Here is a 13,179-nt window from a genome sequence, read left to right as displayed (position 1 = left end):
CTCAAAGTGAGGAGTTTCCCAGCCAATGCACCAAAAGTTGCAGCCACGCATTCCGGGAAATAAACTCACTCAGAAAGACAATGCAGATTGTGGATTGCAGTTTATTGCACCAGCAGGCCCAAGGCAGAGTCTCCTCTTAGCCAAGGACCCCGGCCAGCATTTGTGAAAATCTTTTATACCCCATGTGTATGTGTCTGAACCCACCACTCCAAATTCCTTGAGACTTACATAAACCAAGGAAAATACAATCCCAATAATCCCATCATTCCCGTGCTATGTGCTCATGTGCTCAAACAGTCAAACAGTTAGCCAATAATCAATAAACCTGAGGTTACACTCTGATAGATATAGAAAAATTTATGGCCTGTCTGGAGGAAGAGGTGATTAGTGTATGTTTTCTCTTAGGCGATGAGTAACCTAGATACTATCTTCAAGGTTCCCCTGTCTGGAGGGGGTCTTCTCCTTCTGTTGTTGTTTTCATAGGCACTAAACACAGAGTTCAGAGCCCATTGGAAAGGTGGCTGAGCATGATCAGCATGAACAGGCCTAAGATGGAGTCCAGGCCCTATGAATTCCTTCTTCAAATGGACATGGGTTTGGGTGGACTCCAGGTGTTGGTGATGGACAAGAAGGCCTGGCATGCTGCAGTTCATGGGGTTGCAAAGAGTCAGACCCGACCGAGTGACTGAACTGAACTGAAAGCTTTGTGCATCACTTAGACAATGCAGCCTTAACGAGATGCCCCAAAGTAACACCCTGTGTGATTTTAAGGCTCTTTTTCCTTTCCAGGAGCTCAGTGAAAAACAATAGGATTATTGTAGAAAGAGGCTGAATAACTTCTATTTATTTTCCAACTTTCCAGGAATCTTTAAATAACTCTGCAACTGGAAACAAACAATATATATTAGAAACAAAACAAAACCTCTCACTGTCATAGACCCTTTCAGAGTACTCTATTGCAAAGTATACTCTGTAGAACTCCTTGTCACCTAGCTTCCACTATTTTAGATATGGAAGTCTCTGATCATCCAGCCAAATGATTAGTCACTCCTTACCTATTGACATATATCCGCACCTCCTGTTTTCCTTCCAGGCAAAGTGAACAGGCACACAATGCTTAAAGTTTCTACAACTGGAAGGATTTCCTTTTCTTCCTCTCCTTCAGACAACATCTGAGGGAGCTGTCTACTGCAGTAGTTTTGGTGGATGACAATGTATCTTGCAGAGCCAACTAAGCTTGAAATTTTAAAGCTGTGTGTGTCAGCTAACAGGAAGGTGGCAGGAAAGCAGAGTTAAGGCTACTAGCATGATCAATTGATCAGCTCAGGCAAGTATTTGTGTATTCTAGAGCTCTGGTAGGATTTCTCTTCTTGTAACTATTATGTCAGTTCTACTTGATAATGATGTGTTGGTGGCCACAAACACCTTTATTAAAGAGTCTAAAGAAATGCAAATTTTGAAGAGTGGCTCAAACTTTTAAGCCCTAAGGACATCCATCAAAGATTTCAAGAAAAAAGGGCATGTTTGTGCTCCAAAACCACAGCAGTCTTCAGTGTAATACTCCAGTTAATCCTTGCGACTACCTCCAGAGAGACTGTGAATTTACAATTTGTTGATTCCAATGTCAAGTGACAGAGCTGTTTCTTACACAGACAGGACAGTGGAGAGTCTTTCTCAAGTCTGAGATCACTCAAACTAGGCAGTTTTACAATTTTGTACAATAAGTAGGTTGGGGAGTGGTTCCTAATTGTACCAAATTATTTCTTTTAAAACCCCAAAGACAACATATTTTTACCTTTTGCTCAGTGCATTGGATTCAAAGTTTAGAAAACTTTAATGAGTTTCAATTTAGAAGGATGTCAACTCAATTTTAATTGCAAATTTTGTATTCTGCAGTATTGTTAAGCAAATTTATTCCAGTTTTCAAAAATTTACTGTTCTTTTAAAAATTTTAAACTCAAGACTTTTTATGTTTTTAAAATTTAGTTTTCTATGTAGACAGTTTTATCACATGCACATAGTGAATATTTATTTTCATTTATTTCATTATTTTCATGTTTTTAATTAACATTTTTAAATTTTATTATTGAAATGTACTAGCCAAGACACAGAGGTAGTAATTTAATATATCAGCATCTTTTTCAAAGTCTTAAGAAAGGGCTTTTGACATTCCCAGTATTAAGTCTGTTATTATGTAAGGATTTTGTACATGTATTTTATTTGATTAATCTTTGTTTGTAAATAGTTCCTATTATGATAGGTGGTTTAATTTTATAAAAACATTTTAATACCGTATATAATAAAATTAAAGAAATGTAGTAATTTTAATAACAGATTTTCTAGTGCTGAAATTCTACTGCATATTTGGAAAAGATCTGTATGGTTAAGAGGTATTAGTAGCTTCTCTGGTGGCTCAAGCGGTAAAGAATCTGCTTGTAATGCAGGAGACCAAGGTTCAATCCCTGGGTCAGGAAGATCCCTGTAGAAAGGATGGCAACCCACTCCAGTATTCTTGCCTGGAGAATTCCATGGACACAGGAGCCTGGCAGGCTACAGTTCACATAGTCACAAAGATTTGGACACTACTGATTGATTAGAACTTTCACTTTCAAGAGGTCTTATCTTTTGTGTATAAATGCTGCTGCTGCTGCTGCTAAGTCACTTCAGTTGTGTCCGACTCTGTGTGACCCTAGAGACGGCAGCCCACCAGGCTCCCCCATCCCTAGGATTTTCCAGGCAAGAACACTGGATTTGGTTAAATAACTTATCCACTGTGATTATCACTAGATATAATTATAAATATTTCTTTCCCATAATGTCCTTTAATGGCTTTGATTCCAGTTATACAGCTTCATTGAGACTATCTTATGAAGGTGTGGTATTTTCCTTTGCAAGAGTTTGTGTACAAGTGGAATTCTTTCTGGAAGAAAGTTTGTGTATAAATGAAAGTATCAGTTCTTAAAATGTTTGTTGAAGTATGCTTATAGATCCTTCTGCTGCTGCTGCTGCTAAGTCGCTTCATTCTTTCTTGGTAAAGAGTTTTTTTTTTTAGTGTTTAATTTTGGCTGGACTGGGTCTTTGTTGCTGGGTGTGGGCTTTCTCTAGTCATATTATAATGTACGAGCTTCTCTTTGTGGTGGCTTCTTTTTTTGTTGCTGTTGTAGAGCACAGGCTCTTGAGCATGTGGCCTTCAGGAGTTGCTACACGTGGTCTTAGTAGTTGTGGCGCTCCAGCTTAGTTGCCCCACGGCATGTGGAGTCTTTCTGGATCAGGGATTGAACCAGTGTCCCCTGCATCACAGTGTGGATTCTTAACCACTGCACCACTGGTGAAGCCCTTGGTAAAGAGTTTTTAACCACTAATTCTATTTGTTTAATTATTGCAAATTTGTTCAGATTCTGTAATTCTTCATAAGTCAAATTGCTAAACTGCAAATTCATTTTAATTTCTCCATATATTTTGCTTACACTTTTTATGTATTGCCTATAATTATTCATAGCATGCACTTTTCTATTTAATTTTGGTGGCATCTACTGTCATATCCCCCCTTTTCAAAATTTGTACATTTGTCTTCTCTCTTTTATCCCTTACTCACTTCAGTGAAAGTTGCCTATATCATTTCTTTTATGAAATAAATGAATTTTCAGTACAGTTTTTGTTTTAAATTTCTGTTCACGTATTCTGCCTTAAGTATTTGAACTTTGTAGCTCATATGTTTGGAGAAGGCAATGGCACCCCACTCCAGTGCTCTTGCCTGGAAAACCCCATGGATGGAGGAGCCTGGTAGGCTGCAGTCCATGGGGTCGCTAAGAGTCGGACACGACTGAGTGACTTCACTTCCACTTTTCACTTTCATGCACTGGAGAAGGAAATGGCAACCCACTCCAGTGTTCTTGCCTGGAGAATCCCAGGGACGGGGGAGCCTGGTGGGCTGCCGTCTATGGGGTCACACAGAGTCGGACACAACTGAAGCGACTTAGCAGCAGCAGCTCATATGTTTAGCTAATTATCTTGATGTTGCCTTCTCTTAAAATTGAGCATGTAGGGTTCTAAAGCTCCCTGTATATATAATGCATAAGCTGTATCCCACAGGTTGAGATAACTATTGTTATTTTAGCAATCATTTATATATCAATTACAGAAATTGCTTTCATTTATTTCTAAATCAAATCAATTATAGTGAGTGTAAGAATATTTTGTTATCATAAAGGATACATTTACTCAACAAATGCTTATATTGTGTATAATGGGCTAGGTTCTGGAGCTACAACAGTGAACAGACAATGGAAGACAATGATGCCTGTTTCATGGGATTGCTGTAATGGTGAGAGATACAAAGTGAAAATAATAAAAGAAATAAAATGCTGTTAGAAGGCAGTACTCTCCGTGAGACAAACAAATAGACAAAGCAAATGGATTGAGCCTGCTGGTCAAGAAGATAGGTTTGTAATTACTCAAAGTAGAACTTGCTGAGGATATGACATAATCTTTGAAGATGACAGAATGAGCCATTTGTTTATGTGAGCTAATGTCTTTTTGAGGGCTTTCCAAATGACACGAGTGGTAAAGAACCCACTTATCAATACAGGTAGATGAAAGAGACATAGGTTCAATCCCTAGGTTGGGAAGATCTCCTGAAGAAGGAAATGGCAACTCACTCCACTATTCTTGCCTGGAGACTCCCTGTGGACAGAGAATCCTTGCGGGCTACAGTCCATAGGGTCACAAAGAGTCAGACACGACTGAAGCAACTCAGCAAGTGTGCTCTTAAGGTCTTTTTAATCAGATAAATCACAGTGCAAAGAATTGAGACTTGAGTACACCAGGCATATATCAAAGAGGTCACTGTGACTGAAATAACAACCAAGATGGAAAGTAATCAGGGCCTCAGGTAAAAGAAAAGGATGATTGTCCCACAATGTTAGTGCTTTTTTTTTTTTTTTTTAAGCAGAGGATCCCACTAAATGATAAAATAGATGAAAGATTCAGATTCCTCCAGCTCTAAATGGATAGCTTGGATAGCTACCAGGAAGCTGCCATATAGCACACGGAACCCAGCTTGGTGTTCTGCAATGACCTAAAGGGGTGGAATGCAGGGGTGGGAGGGAGGCTTTAGAGGGAGGAGATATATGTATACATATGACCATATGACTAATTCATGTTGTTGTACAAGAGAAACTAGCACAACTTTGTAAACCAATTATATTCCAATAGGAAAAAAATTTAAAAAATGAAAGCCTATCCTGGCACGTAACCAGAATCTGAAAGCCAGGAAACCAGAAGCAATATTGAGAAAATGGCCATATGCAAGAAATGCCAGAGTCTCCAGATTTTTTTTGCTAAGTTTTTCCTGCTCCAGAAGATCTTATTTTTTGGTTTGGATGATTTTTTTTTTAACTCATGGCCAATGTTCCTCTCCTGAAGACCCTCTCTGCTGACTATAGTGCTTGCCAGGTTCTATTAAAACCACTCTCTTCTCATACCCCTAAACTTCGTGAATAACTTCATAATGTTCTTGGTCTCATCCCTTTTGGTTTTTTGAACTCTGCCCACTTCTCTGTAAAAAGACCTTTCCTATTAGTACTTTAAATGTGATGTCTATTTCCTATCAATATCTTAACCAATACATCATATTCTGATGATTCCTAAACATGGCTGCCATTCAAATTATTTAGGAAGCTTTAAAATAACACATATTTTAAAATATATATTAAGAAAATGGTGACCCCCACTGTCAGGCCAATTAAATCAGAATCTCCAGGAATAGGGCTTATATAGAGACAGCTTTTTAAAGTTTTCCTATGTACTACCAGGCTTGAGAAAACTTGTTCTGAGGCCTGGAGTCCCGAGCAGACTAAAATTCTTGGTATATTAACTCTGAAAAGAAACGAGAAATCTAAATCCTCCTCTTGACATGCATTTTATTCATTATTGTTGTTCAGTCATTAAGTAGTGTCTGATTCTTTGTGACCCCATGAACTACAGCACCCCAGGATTCCATGTTTTTCACTATCTCCCAAAATTTGCTCAAATTAGAGCCAATTGAGAGTTTGTCCGTTGAGCCAGTGATGCTATCCAACCATATCATCCTCCATTGTCCTCTTTTCCTCCTGCCCTCAATCTTTCCCAGCATCAGGGTCTTTTCCAATGATAAGGCATTTTATCCACTAAACATGCTTTAATGTCACTTTGAGTAAATATAAATCTGTGAATTGATTATCCATAGATATGCAAGAGAAATAATATAAAGGTTAAAATTTGCCCTCATTCATCATGGTGTATTGTAGCTAACCATTATAAAGATGAAAATTCAGCAGATTCTATATTTCATAATGTAGAACAGATATTCAATTCAGTTAAGTTCAGTTCAGTCACTCAGTCATGTCTGACTCTGCAACCCCATGGACCACAGTACGCCAGGCCTCCCTGTCCATCACCAACTCCCGGAGTCTACCCAAACCCATGTTCATCGAGTCAATGATGTCATCCAACTATGTCATCCTCTGTCATTCCCTTCTCCTGCCCTCAATCTTCCCCAGCATCAGCGTTTTTTCCAATAGGTCAGCTCTTCGCATCATGTGGCCAAAGTATTGGAGTTTCAGCCTCAACACCAGTACTTCCAATGAATACCCAGAATTGATCTCCTTTAGGATGGACTGGTTGGATCTCCTTGCAGTCCAAGGGACTCTCAAGAGTCTTCTCCAACACCACAGATATTAATATCCTATATGTTCCAGTCCATCCTAAAGGAAATCAGTCCTGAATATTCATTGGAAGGACTGATGATGAAGCTGAAGTTCCAATACTTTAGCTACCTGATGTGAAGAACAGACTCCTTTGAAAAGACCTTGATGCTGGGAAAGTTTGAAGATGGGAGGAGAAGGGGATGACAGAAGATGAGATGTTTGGATGTCATCACTGACTCAATGGACATGAGTTTGGGTAGACTCCAGGAGTTGGTGATGGATAGGGAAACCTGGCATGCTGCAGTCCATGGGGTCGCAAAGAGTCAGACACAACTGAGTGACTGAACTGATGTTGTAGCAGGCACTCAAATGTGTCTTTAAGAGTGATTGGAACCTAAAGAGCATGCAAATAATAAATGTGTTTGCCACTATCAGACCCCTTATTCATTAACTTAATTAACCTGGTTATGCTCAGAATTTTACTATCAGAAAATGACACACAGATAACTGTTTGGGGCTGAATATCATTTTAGTGTTTCTTGACTTCTCACTTTTTCAGTGCATAACTTCCACATTCAATCAATCACATACACAGATATTTTGTGTGTATCTACTATGCAGTATTCCACTCATATTTGTATTTAATATGTATCTTGGTATTAGCCCATTCTCTTTTTATCTGTCAGTGCTGATAATATGATTTTGTGTTTTATGTACATTAAGGATAAAACAATTCTTATTTCTGTTGCTACGGATATCATTTTACAGTGTATGAAATTCAAGCATCAGTTACTTAATCTTATTTCCACTGAATAAATTCCTGTATCTGGAGTGCAATAGATATTATATGTCCATAGATATGGGGGCTTTCCAGGTGGTGTTAGTGGCATAGAACCTGCCTGCCAATGCAAGAGGCATAAGAGACATGGGTTCGATCACTGGTTCAGGAAGATCCCCTGGAGGAGGGCACAGCAACCCACTCCAGTGTTCTTGCCTGGAGAATACCATGGACAGAGGATCCTGGCAGGCTACAGTCCGTAGGATCGCAAAGAATTGAACAGGAGTGAAGCGACTTACCACTGCTGCTGCTGCTGCTAAGTCGCTTCAGTCGCGTCCAACTCTGTGCAACCCCAGAGATGGCAGCCCACCAGGCTTCCCTGTCCCTGGGATTCTCCCGGCAAGAACACAGGAATGGGTTGCCATTTCCTTCTCCAAGATAGATGACATTAGCAATATAGATTTGTAAATAAATAATCAATAAAAATATATCTAGAAAGAAGTATCTTTGAGTAGAGTAATAAGTTGTATGGCAGAAACCAACACAACATTGTAAAGCAATTATACTCCTACTAATAAAATAATAATAAATTATAAATTTTTAAATTTGTATTATTTTAAGTTTTTTTCCTAAGAGAATATAACAACATTGCATTAGATGTACCCATCAGAGAGTCTAAAATGCTCTAATGCCTGAAGTTTCATGTTACAGTCAAAATGTCCTAAGATACAAAGAGAAAATTCATCCCTGCAAAACTCTGCCAGTAAAAAAAAAAATACCATTTGAATAGGGATCTTGTCTGGATTGTTGAAGATTAAATTCCCTGCATCTAGAAAAGTTCTTTAAATAACAGCAACAACAAAAAAGAATGTTTTCTGACAACTATAAAGTAAATGAATTAATTAATTAATCAAGAGACTATAGATGAAACTGAAATTCAGGATAGCATTTAGGGCTAAAGACAAACACATGAGTTATAGACATACAGATAGATAAATCCATATTTACATTCAAGATAAGACTACCAGGAAAGAGAGTGTAAAAAGTACAAAGTTACCAAAAAAGGAACCTAGGAACAATTCATCTCTCTGAGGGAAACTATATTTAGATATTGAGAAAAGAAGTAGAACCCAAAAAACTGGGCTCAGAAGGACACATCAGTAAAGCAGGGGGGAAATGAGGCATCAGTAGGGTCACAGAAATCAACAGAATTTAATGTTTGAAAAAGAAGGAGCCATTAAGTTTTTTCAGATGTGTGTGAAAGAGGCTGGAAGATGAGGAGCAAGTCGGGACTGCTCTTTGCAATGAGGAAGTCAGTGGTGATGTATACATGAACAGCTTCAGTGGAGTGCTGGGGCATAAAAACAGCAAGGAAAAGAAATGTGGAAAGCTGAATAAATGATAGTAATCTACTTGACTTCTTGTGTGAAAAATGACAAAAATGTGGCAATACCTGCAGGCAGATATGTATAAGTTGTGAGTTGATAGGAACTATGTGCTAGTTTTGCAATAATAATACATGTTAAGTTAAATAAATCTAGAAGTTAATTTTATGTAATCAATATTAACAAATAACATTAAATTTCTCTACTTTGTGATAAAAAGGAATCTGGGAATTGAATACGTAGTGAGAAATACCAGTCTTGAATATAGACATAAATGGAAAAGACGAAAAACAAACATCATTTCAGGTATATAAATTAAGGATATGCTGAACCTTTTCCATGTATTATCTTGCATAACAACCTATTTAAAGGCACTGGGAGCAATATGGTAATGAATTGAGGTGAATGATCCAAAAATATATTCCCTCTAAATTTGCTATTGCACCTTCTATATCTTACCATAACAACATATATATATATATATATATATATATATATATATATGTATAGTTCTATGCTAGTCAAACTACAATGTAATTATCTGGTTAATTATTGATCTCTACCACTAGATTATGAAAATTCTTGTACCAAAAATCCTCTCTTTTTTTTAATTTTAGTTATAAACAGTGTCATATCTGGAGTTCTAGTATATATATTCTAATTGTACTGTGCTCCAGCTTAGCTTCGTAACCCTGCTTAAGTAACTATTCAATTTACTTAACCCTCAATTTGCTTTTCTCTACAATGGGAATGACATTCACACATACCTCAGATGATTCAACAAAATATATCATGACAAATAAGTGTCAAGCTTTTAGCTCAGCACATATAGTAAACATCCAATAAAATTGGTCATTATTATTGTTGTTCCCAGGCCACTGCTGTGTTTACCACCTAGTTGATACTAAAAATAGTTTCCTTAATTAAACAATCAATGGAGTGAAGGAATGAATGATATCAGACCTGAAATCCCAATCCAGAAATCACTAAAGGATCAGACACTGAAGACAATGATAGTTTTTTTTGAAGATCCATCTCACTGTATCCTTATTTTTGGAGTCAGCATGGAAGGTCTTTGTTGCCTAAAGTGGTGATTCTCAATCGGAAATAGGTCCAGGAATATTATAATTTTGCTTAATTTGTTCTTTGAAACCTAGCTCAGGACCAGAAAGGAATGTATGGTCATGATAATGACAACAAATAGAAAATCTTGATCAAACTAAGAGATGGCATATAGCTTCTTGGCAAGAAAAGGAGGGTAGATTTGAGCCTGTAGATTTACTAACAAAGAGATGGTTTTTGTAGGTGTCTTTGGTACTTGGTTTAGAATACAACTGGGCTCCTGGGATGTAAAGACCCAAATACACTTGGGAGGAATTGCATAAAAATTTAGCTATAAAAAATAAAACTGCTTATTTATCACTTTGATAGGTTATGTTATTTTTTAAAGGAAATTATACATTGTCACTTGGAATCTATAAATATGAATGAGCACAAATAGTGAACAAAATATTTGGTTTAAAGCACACTCATTTCAAATTCTAGAGAAAAATGGAATTAATTTGCTTACAATATAATCTCCTTGTTTTCTTTGTAAATATGTGTGTAAGTTTAGCAATTCAGGACAGAATTGCCTACATTTCTTCCAATAAGTTGAACATCTAAGTCTATGGGGAATTTTAAGTACAGAGCAAACACCATAACTCTCCAAAGGTTATAAACTGGTATGGAATGTTGGTACTATTGGTCCTCTGACAAGCTTTAAAATTGGTTTTCAAGAAAAACAAGTGTCAAAGACATCAGTACCAAAAGAGAGATTGTAAAGGAATTAAAAAGATGAATCATGACAAGGGCTGGGAGGAGAGCTTTCATTAAACAATAAAATGAGAGTTAAGAAACTTTAAAGACAAACCTACTTTTATTACTCACAGAATATATTTGATAGATTCACCTGAGGATATAAAACTGATGAGCTTCCCTCTGGGCTTATCCCTGAACAACAAAAGAGAAGTGAATTTCCACTTCCACAAGAGACACTGTAAAATTGTCTTGTTATTTTTTTCATATTACAGTAAATTCTTCTTTGATCTTATCTGTGTACTATCTCTGTGATTGTCATTAGTCCTTTTTGAAAAGTGCCTCTCTACATGGGGTGCGTGCTTGTGTGCTAAGTCACTCCAGTCTGGTCTGATTTTTTTTGACTCTCTGGACCTTAGCCCACCATACTCCCCTGTCCATGGAATTTTTCAGGGAAGAATACCGGAGTGGGTTGCCCCTTTCTTCGCCAGGGGATCTTCCTGACCCAGGTATCGAACTCCCATCTCTTACATCTACTTGCTTTGGCCGGAGGGTTCTTTACCACTAGCGCCACCTGGTAGTTGATACTTAATATTTGCATGTTTAAATTCTGTCAAAATGCCTCCAGATATTAGTAAATGAATTGTGTCCTCTCTGAATAAGTGACAAAAAGCACTACTACTTACTGCTCTATCTGGGAGCTCTCAGAGATACAGGAATACATTATTTTTAAGTAAATAATAGCATTCAGGGCACAGAGTACTGATAGAGGATAAGGTGTGGGTTAACATTTACTGGTTTCTATTGATTTTCTTCTCAGAACTCTGAAGTCAGTGAAATTTTGTAAGTGATATTGGTCTCACATTGAGAAAGTGTATATTCCTCAGACTACTGTTCCTCATGTACAGCTTGTATCATTTAGATGGAAATTTCAGTTAAAAAACATCTTCCACGGTCTAGTGCATCTGGCCTTTCTTTTTATTGCTGCTATTATTCTTTATCCTGATCTTGCTCTTGTTTTTTGGGGAAGAAATGTGATTGTTATTTGCTTATATGTTTAATTATATTGACATTTTTAAAATATGAGTTTTAAGAAGTCAGAAGTAGAAGAATACAAAACTGGATCTTATATTTTACTTTCTTATGTGAAAAATTGTACTGTTAAATTACAAATATTTAAATATTTAATTATGATGCAAAATATCAATGGCTTATATAAAGTTTTTAAGTAATCAGTTATACAAAACACCATCTGAAATTTTAAATTAATGCTTAAATAAAACAGAGCCAGAATTATTTCAATTATGGTGTTTTAAAATCAAACCAACTGTGTGCAATGTATTAGGGTTTTGAAAATCTATTAAGAATTTACAAAATTAATTAAGAACTTAGATACATATTGAAAAAGGAACCACCCAAAGATAAAAATATGTCTGCTATTACAGGAACAGACAAATCTCTTTCATCTTCATGGAATCTCTTTAATTTCTCATAAACAATCTGGCACCCTTTAATGACTGCTTCTCCTGTTTAGTTTCACATCTCACCTTTGGAGTGTTGACACCTTATTTGGAGTCAGCAGATGTTCATTTGATTTCCCCTCCCTATCCAAGTGCTTCATCTTCCTCCTTTATACTGTAAAAACCCAGCTCATTCTTCACCTGTCATATTATGTTATTCCTTGCCCTCTACTTCTCCCTATCTCTGAATTGCAGTGCCCTAATTGTTTCCTGCCTATCATGCTGCCCTAATTTTTAAAAGCTTATTTTACTGTCCTGTTTCTTTGGATCTGAATCCTTTTGTCCTTTATTCATCCTTTCATTTGAATGTTTTAGCAGAATGGACACATTTATTTGGGTATCAAAAAATTGAAAAGAATATGAAATGGTTACAAGCACACAAGAAAATATAAGATAAGGTGTAACTTCCCTCTACTTGTTTTCTTAACTTTTGCCAAATTTTATTATTTAAATGAAACACACTAAATTCATAGAGCTCTCAAATAAAGTATGGTATCTTTAGAAATATTAAAGAAAATTCTTGACACAAAGAACAAAAGAATGTGCTTTATAATCATTTTGTAGTCCAGGATGCCACCATGTTGAGAAATTAATGCATTGTGTTTTCTATTATTTCCTCAGCAAACTCAGCTCATTTTAAAAGCCATTAAAGGAAATGGCAACCCACTCCAGTGTTCTTGCCTGGAGAATCCCAGGGACAGGGGAGCCTGGTAGGCTACTGTCTATGGGGTCACATAGAGTTGGACACGACTGAAGTGACTTAGCATAGCATAGCAAGGCTACTTTAAAGAGTTTCAGAAAAAGTTCTGCAAAAACTTATAAAGATATTAACATAATTTTTACTTTATTAAATAAAATACTAAGTTTAAGAGTGATAAGGAACATTTGGATAAAGGATAGTAAGAACATAATTTAAATTTTTAAAGTTTAGATATGATGAAGCCTAGTGGTTATTTGAATTACAAATAGGAGACCTGATTACTAGGTAGGGCAATGAGTTACACAAATTTCAA

The sequence above is a fragment of the Bos indicus genome, chromosome 6, assembly GCF_029378745.1.
Source record: "Bos indicus isolate NIAB-ARS_2022 breed Sahiwal x Tharparkar chromosome 6, NIAB-ARS_B.indTharparkar_mat_pri_1.0, whole genome shotgun sequence".
Classification (NCBI taxonomy): domain Eukaryota; kingdom Metazoa; phylum Chordata; class Mammalia; order Artiodactyla; family Bovidae; genus Bos; species Bos indicus.
The sequence above is the reverse complement of the archived record's forward strand: the minus strand, read 5'-3'. Positions refer to the sequence as shown.